Genomic DNA, 7,953 nt, shown 5'->3' with positions numbered 1-7,953 from the left:
GCTGGCCTCGAACTCCCGACCTCAGGTGATCCACCCGCCTCGGCCTTCCAAAATGCTGGGATGACGGGCATGAGCCACCGTGCCCGGCCTTAGCCGTTTATTTTAAAGTCGAGGAGCTTATCAGGGAAATACGAGAAGTTTGGACATCACAGGTGACAGAGAGAAAGGTCTGCAAATGGCCCTTCCATCCAAGTGGGGACCCGGCCTCGATCTCCCGAAATCATGCACCCAGTGGGGAAGCCCGGCAAGGCCCGTCTGTGTAGATTCCTCTCGGCCTCTCTAAGCACGCACTTCTCACTTTGGTGGAAGGGGCAGGGCCCTCTCTGGGACGGGGGAATCTGACAGACAAAGAGACAGACGTAGAAAAAGAGAGATCGACAGACAGAGACAGAGAGAAACGGACAGAAAGAGCGAGAGAGCGAGAGAGCGAGAGCGAGAGCGAGAGAGAGAGAGAAACAGACTAGACAGGGAGGGGGAGAGAGGGAGAGAGACAGACAGAGACAGACAGACAGGCAAAAAAGAGAGTAAGACAGAAGACAGACACAGTGAGTGAGAGACACAGGTAGAGAGAGAGAGAGAGAGAGAGAGAGAGAGAGAGAGACAGAGAGACAGAGAGAAAGAGAGGGACAGGCAGACAGATAAAGAGAGTGACAGAGAAAGACATAGACGGACAGTGAGAGACAGAGAGAAAGAGACAGAGAGAGAGAGAGAGAGAGAGAGAGAGAGAGAGAGAGAGAGGCAGACAGACAGACAGGCAAAGAAAGAGAGTAAGACAGAAGACAGACACAGTGAGAGAGACAGGAAAGACAGAAACGGACAGAGAGAGACAGAGAGGAACAGACAGAAAGAGAGAGGGTCCTAGCCCAATAGCGATACAGTGCCATTTCTTTCATTTCCTCTTTCTTTCCTTCTTTCTTTCTTTCTTTCTTTCTTTCTTTCTTTCTTTCTTTCTTCTTTTTTTATTTTTTTATTTTTTTGAGACGGAGTCTTGCTCTGTCACCCAGGCTGGAGTGCAGTGGCGCGATCGCAGCTCCCTGCAACCTCCGCCTCCCGGGTTCACACCATTCTCCGGCCTCAACCTCCCGAGTAGCTGGGACTACAGGCGCCGGCCACTACACCCAGATAATTCGTTTGTTTTTTTTGGAGAGACGGGGTTTCACCATGTTAGCCAGGATGGTCTCGATCTCCTGACCTGGCGATCCGCCCGCCTCAGCCTCCCAAAGTACTAGGATGACAGACGTGAGCCACTGCGTTCAGTCTACAGTGCCGTATCTCAGAAATCACTCACAGGAACAGACACTTACAGGTCATGTGTAGAGTTTCTTTTTTTGTTTTGTTTTGTTTTGTTTTGTTTTGTTCCGTTTTGTTTTGTTTTGCACGAGGAGGTGGCGGGATGGAGTTTCGCTCTTGCGTCCCAGGATGGAGTGAAATGGCAGAGGGGACTCAGGGAGTCAACCTATGGCAGAGATGGCACGTCATTCAGAGCGTAACGTCCACAGCGAAAGGTGGTAGGGCCGGCACTTTTAAAGGCTGAAATCCCGGCGGCTCAGGCCTGTCGTCCTCGCACTTTGGGAGGCCCAGGAGAACGGATCACTTGAGGTCAGGAGTTCGAGACCAGTGCGGCCAACATGGAGAAACCCCGTCTCTACTCAAAATACAAAAATTAGCCGGATGTGGTGGTGTGCGCCTGTAATCCCAGCCACTGAAGAAGAATCACTGGAATCCGGGAGGCAGAGGTTGCAGTGAGCCGAGGGAGTGCCACTGCACCCCCGCCTGGGTGACAGACTGAGAGAGACTCAGTCCCTCCCTACCAAAAAAGAAAGAAAGAAAGAAAGAAAGAAAGAAAGAAAGAAAGAAAGAAAGAAAGAAAAAAAAAAAAAAAAAAGAAAAAAGAAAAAAAAAACACAGGGACCGCCACCGGGCGCAGTGGCTCACACATGTAATCCCAGCACTTTGGGAGGCCGAGGTGGGCGGATCACCTGAGGTCAGGAGTTCAAGAGCAGCCTGGCCCACATGGTGAAACTCCGTCTCTACTAACATAGAAACATCTTCGGAGCATGATGGTGGGTGCCTGTAATCCCAGCTGCTCAGGAGGCTGAGACGGGAGAATCGCTTGAACCTGGGAGACGGTGGTTGCAGTGAGCCGAATCGCACCACCGCACTCCAGGCTGGGTGGCTGAGTGAGACTCTGTCTTAAAACAACAACAACAACAGCAGCAAAAAAAAAATAGCAAACGCACAAAAAAAGAACAGGCCAAAATACTCCATTGTCACTGAACGTTCCGCCACCAGACCGGAAACCCCCTGACTCAGGTCAAGGAGGTGGTGTTTCCTTCTCTCTGTCTCTGTCTCTGTCTCTCTCTCTCTCTCTCTCTCTCTCTCTCTCTCTCTCTCTCTCCCTCCCCCCCCCCAACTTTTATGTCTTGTTCAAGCAGACATGTGCAAGATTGTTACACAAGTAAACTTCTGACTGGGGGGTTCAGTGTGCAGATGATTTCATCACCCGGATAACTCAGCGCAGTACCCGACAGTTTTCGTGGTTTGGTTTTTTGTTTTGTTTTGTTTTGTTTTGTTTTTCCCTGAAGATGTCTCTCCTTCCACACCTCCTCCCTCAAGTAGGCTCCCGCCTCCCTGGTCCCCCTCGTTCTGCCCACGAGTTCTCATTATTTAGTTCCCAGTTATAGATGAGAACACGCGGTCTTTAGCTGATCGTTGCTTTCATCTTCGGCGGTGGCGGTGAAAGAGGCATGACACGAAATCGACCCTTAGGACGCTCCCCTCCGTCCACACCCCACACCCCCTCCCCACACACACCCTCATTCCTGCCCCCCCTCCTCAAACCCAAGACAGGAAGAAAGGCAGATATTAAAGTCAGAGGTCAGCCTCCAAGACGGTGGAGGCAAGGGATCTGAAAGGGTGAGCAAGCGATAGGGGTCGGGGGATGTCGTGGCCGAGCTAGCAAAAATAGGGGACCGACTTTCCAGCCCCAGCACACCCCCAATCCTCAACCGCAGCTAGCCTCTGGGTGGGGTTGCGCCTGTAAAAGCTTCTGAATGGAGAGAAGCCCAAGGCTATGGAAGGCATCAGCTCCAAGTCCGGGAAGGGAACAGGGCTTTGTGCATTGGAATGGGGCTTTAGAAGGCGGTGCTGCGGTTTCCAAAGCGACACGCCTCGCCTCGCCTCGCCTCGCCTCGCCCCGCCCCGCCTCGCCCAGAGCGAAACTCCGTCTCAAAAAAATAATAATAATTTTAAGATAATAATAATACTAAAAAATAAATAAATAAATAAATAAATAAATAAGAAATAAATAGTTAGTACAGCGGTCGTGGTCGTGAATCATTCCCCGGAGTCCAGGCGCAGTGGCTCACGCCCGTCACGCGAGCACTTTGGGACGCCGGGGCAGAAGGGTTGCAACAACATGATGAGACCCTGTCTGTGCAAAAACAGTTGAAAAGGAAGGCCGGGCGCGGCGGCTGACGCCTGCCGTCCCAGCACTTTGGGAGGCCGGGGAGGGAGAATCACCTGAGGTCGGGAGTTGGAGACCAGCCTGACCAACATGGAGAAGCCCCGTCTCTAGTAAAAATACAAAATCAACCAGACGTGGTGGTGCATACCTGCAACCCGAGCTACTACTCGGGAGGCAGACTCAGGAGAATCTCTTGAACCCGGGAGGCAGAAGTTGCGGTGAGCCGAGATCCGCGCCATTGCACTCCAGTCTGGGCAACAAGAGCGAAACTCTGTCTCGGGAAAAAGAAAAATAAAACAATAAAAATTGAAAATCATCTGGGCACAGTGGCGCATGCCCCGTGGTCCCAGGCACTACACTCTGGAGGCTGAGGTGGAAGGATCGCTTGAGTCCAGGAGCGTCCACACTGCAGTGAGTTTGGTTTTGATGGCACCACTGCCAGGGTGACAGAGTGAGACGCCGTCTGTAAATCAGTCAAGCAATCAATCAGATCACTGCAAGGAGCTCTCTATGTCTTACTTTCAATAGGTGTCTCTTCAGGCCAAGCAGGCATGGTGCCTCACGCCAGTAATCCCAGCACTTTGGGAGGCCGAGGTGGGATGAAAGAAGGAAGGAAGGAAGGAAGGAAGGAAGGAAGGAAGGAAGGAAGGAAGGAAGGAAGGACAGACAGAACAAAAAGTTTTACAACCCTTTTTTTCATAGTGTCAGGAATTTACAGATAATACAAGTAGTTTAGGTCAGGGGCCGATGTTATTAGTATTACTTTTTTTTTTTTTTTTTTAACTCCTACGGCCTGGTGGTGGTGCCAAGGTTGTCTGGCTATTTATCTGACTTTTGTTTGTTTCTAACGTTTTGCTTTCTCTCTTTCCTCCTGTCTTGTGAACTAGGCAAGGTGGGGGGAGGAGGGCAGCAGGAGCAGTAGAGGTCTCCTTCCTCATCCCCCACTTTGAGAATTTTCACTAATTAGTGGGCGGGTTCCCTTTCATTTTTACTTTTTGGGTCTTTTAGCGAGACAGAGTGATAGCGTTTTATGTAATACACTTGTGTGGAAGTTTTCTGACGAGCCATGGTAGCTACAAAACCTTTTATCATTGGAAGGAGCAAGTGTAATACACAGGGGCGCAGCAAGCAAGTAAGTTTCTTTTTTTTTTTTTTTTTTGAGACCGAGTCTCGCTCTGTCACCCAGGCTGGAGTGCTGTGGCCGGATCTCAGCTCACTGCAAGCTCCGCCTCCCGGGTTCACGCCATTCTCCTGCCTCAGCCTCCTGAGTAGCTGGGACTACAGGCGCCCGCCACCTCACCCGGCTAGTTTTTTTGTATTTTTTAGTAGAGACAGGGTTTCACCGTGTTAGCCAGGATGGTCTCGATCTCCTGACCTCGTGATCCGCCCGTCTCGGCCTCCCAAAGTGCTGGGATGACAGGCTTGAGCCACCGCGCCCGGCCAGCAAGTTTCTATTACAAGTAATACACTTACAGTGAGGGTTTTACATTTTCTACAGCTGGAAACTCTTTTCTAAATGAAGACCTAGGATCAAACCTGTGTTAAACCTGAACAGGCACATGTACTAACTTTGTCATGTCTTAAGCAGGTTAGTTTTTAACTGGGCCTTAAAACCTTTTTTTAGCAAGTAAAACAGTATTTTTTAATCAGAGAAGTTTTTACGAGCCCGACGCTTGAACTTGCGGCGTCTGTTTGGGGAAAGAGTTGGTTAAAGTCATGTTATCTTGAGGCATTAACCCTTCTGCTTCTCCAGGCCATTGGTCTCTTACGTTAGCCCTTCTATCAACATAACATGAAGAAACATCTAGGCTGCCAGCAATGTTTTCAGCCTACTGAGGAAATAGGTTTTTTTCTGTTTTTTTATTTTTATTTTTTAAATTTTTGGCTAAAGGAGGAGGTTCTGGTAACTTCTGGTTTATATGTTTAAAGAATGACTGAAAGACCTTGCGATCGTTGCTGGGCTGGACGGGTCTGGGTTTCCTAAGCAGTACGTGTACAGTGGGGACACCTTACATAGGTGTTTCTTCTAGCATGGTTATGGGTGGGGGGTGGGGTGGGGTGGTAACAACAACAAAGCAATGTATAGCATATTCATATCCAGCAAGGACGAAAGAGGTCCTCACCTGGGAAAAAGGTTGAATACAGCGACAGAACAATAGGAAAACAGTTAGTATTCTAGGAAAACTATCTGTCTTAAGATTTTTAACTACATTGACTTGCTTGATGAGTCCTCAAGCTTCGGCCGTGCATAGACTAGTCAGCTGCCGGTGTGTGACTAGAGCAGGGCTTGTGGTCCTCAGCAGCAGCTTGGAGCTTGGTCTCGTCTCAGGATCAGCCGGGCTGGATGATCTGCGCCCTGTTAGCCGGTCCACTTGTCCTGAGCTGTCGGTGTTAGCTGACTGTGGTGGATCCAAGACGCAACACCTGCAACTTTAACAGCAGTGGGAGTGGACAAGGTTACAGTATAGGGCTCATCCTATATGGGTTGTAGAAAAATTAGGTTTTACTTTAAACAGAGTCCCTAGATTTAAATGGGTGTCAGGCTTATAGGCATTATTTTTCTTTATTTAATTATGAACACTTCGTATGGCTATTTTGAAAGGCTGCATTTGCCTTTTAAAGGTTAATTTCTTTAGTTTCCGGAGGTCACCTTTTATTTGACCTACGATTTGCGGGTGGCCAACTGAACACAATCTTACAGGGCAGATACCTAGTTTGTTTGGTAGGGGTGCACCTGACTCGGAGGAGGACCGTAGGCAAAAACCTGATTTTATCTTAAGTGAATTTCCTGGCATATATCTATATATCTATCTATATCTATATCTATATCTGTATCTGTGTGTGTGTGTGTGTGTGTGTGTGTGTGTGTGTGTGTGTGTGTGTATATATATACATCTATCTATCTATCTATCTATCTATCTATCTATCTATATCTATATGGCAACCCTTTTTTTTTCGTTTTGTTTTTTGGTCGCCAGTAGCTGCTCGCTCGAGTGTCCAGTTCATGCGTTCCACCTTTTGTTGAACTTTGTGGCCGATAGGCTGCGTGTAACCTCTGTTGTATTGTTAACAGTCTTGTTAAATCTTGCACTATTCCAGCTACAGCTACAAATGCTGGCCTATTGTCTGACTTTAAAATCAGAGGTAGTCTTAAACCTGGGGATAATGTCTTTTAACAGTACTTTAGTCACTTCTTGTACTTTTTCTGTCCTGGTGGGGAAAACTGTAACTTACCCTGAAAAGGTGCAAACAAGCACTAGCCTCCAGCAGGGGGCAGTCCTGTAAAGTCTATAAGCAAGTTTTCACAAGGTATGGCTCTTTTTCCTGTTTCAGTTTCTTAGAGGAGGAGTTCCCCCCTCCCCCCATCCCCACCCCCACTCCGCCCCTTTGTCACTGTATCTAGTGGCTGAGCCTTCAGTGAGAAATTGGAATCCAGATACGGCAGAGTCTTGCTGTTTGTAACTTCTAATGTGACCATGGGCTCCTGGGAGCCTAATGAGAAGGTGCCTAGTCTGCCCTAGTCTTTACATTCTTCAGCTCCCGTCAGCCTGATCAGATGAGTGTCTGGTTCCTCCAAGGTGCAGCAGCCCTTGGCCGATGGCCTCTTTGTCTTGCGGCCTTGGCCATTTCCTGTATTGCCTTCTGAACATTTACCCTTCTAGAGTCTTTTTTTTTTTTTTCCATCTCGCACATTAATCTCTCTCTAGCCTTGTCCGGCTCTGGAATCCTTGCCTAACTTGACTTCGGTCATGTCTACATCCACGTCCGCGGCCTCTCACAATGCTGCTTCCCCCCCCCGCGTTCTCACGCTCCTACGGCCAGCTGGTGGGGCCCGAGAAACGGCACGGGCCCTGCCCCCGCCCACGCACTGCTGTCTGTCTCTCCTGTTTTCTTTTGATTCTCTATCTTTACACTTGCTTTTAGTCTTTCTTTTTCTTTTGCTCTTTTCCCTCTTTTCTAGAGTTTAACAGGCTCTTTTCTTTATACACTTGGAGGGTGAAACAGGCATACCGAGAGTCAGCGTAAATGTTTACAGTCTTACCCTCACCGAGTTCTAAGGCCCGGATTAAAGCAATGAGCCCAGCTTAACGACAGCGTCCAGGGTTACCACCGCATATTCTGCACATCTCTCCCCTCGTGGGTTGGTGAAGCTGTTCCCGTCCACGCATAGCTCCTAGTGTACTGATGCCCAAGGCTGGTCCCGGAGGTCAGATCTGCTAGAGTACACTGGAGTCCAACACCTCTACACAGTCATGCTCGACAGGGCTCTAGCTGTCGGGAGCAAGGCGGTGGGTTCAGGGTGTTCCCAGTTTAGTAGCTCAATGGTTGAAAAGGGCTGATAGATGAAAGTCTGTTGCCCACCCCCCTCCCCCCGGGATGTGGGCCTGGTCATTATAATAGACAGGTCCTCGTATCTCCCTGAGAGGCATTTACAGAGCTCGAGTAAGACCAGATCTGAGATGGCCCACTTGACTATCTCGACTTCT

This window comes from Macaca mulatta, chromosome 10 (genome assembly GCF_049350105.2).
Source record: "Macaca mulatta isolate MMU2019108-1 chromosome 10, T2T-MMU8v2.0, whole genome shotgun sequence".
Lineage (NCBI taxonomy): Eukaryota > Metazoa > Chordata > Mammalia > Primates > Cercopithecidae > Macaca > Macaca mulatta.
The sequence above is the reverse complement of the archived record's forward strand: the minus strand, read 5'-3'. Positions refer to the sequence as shown.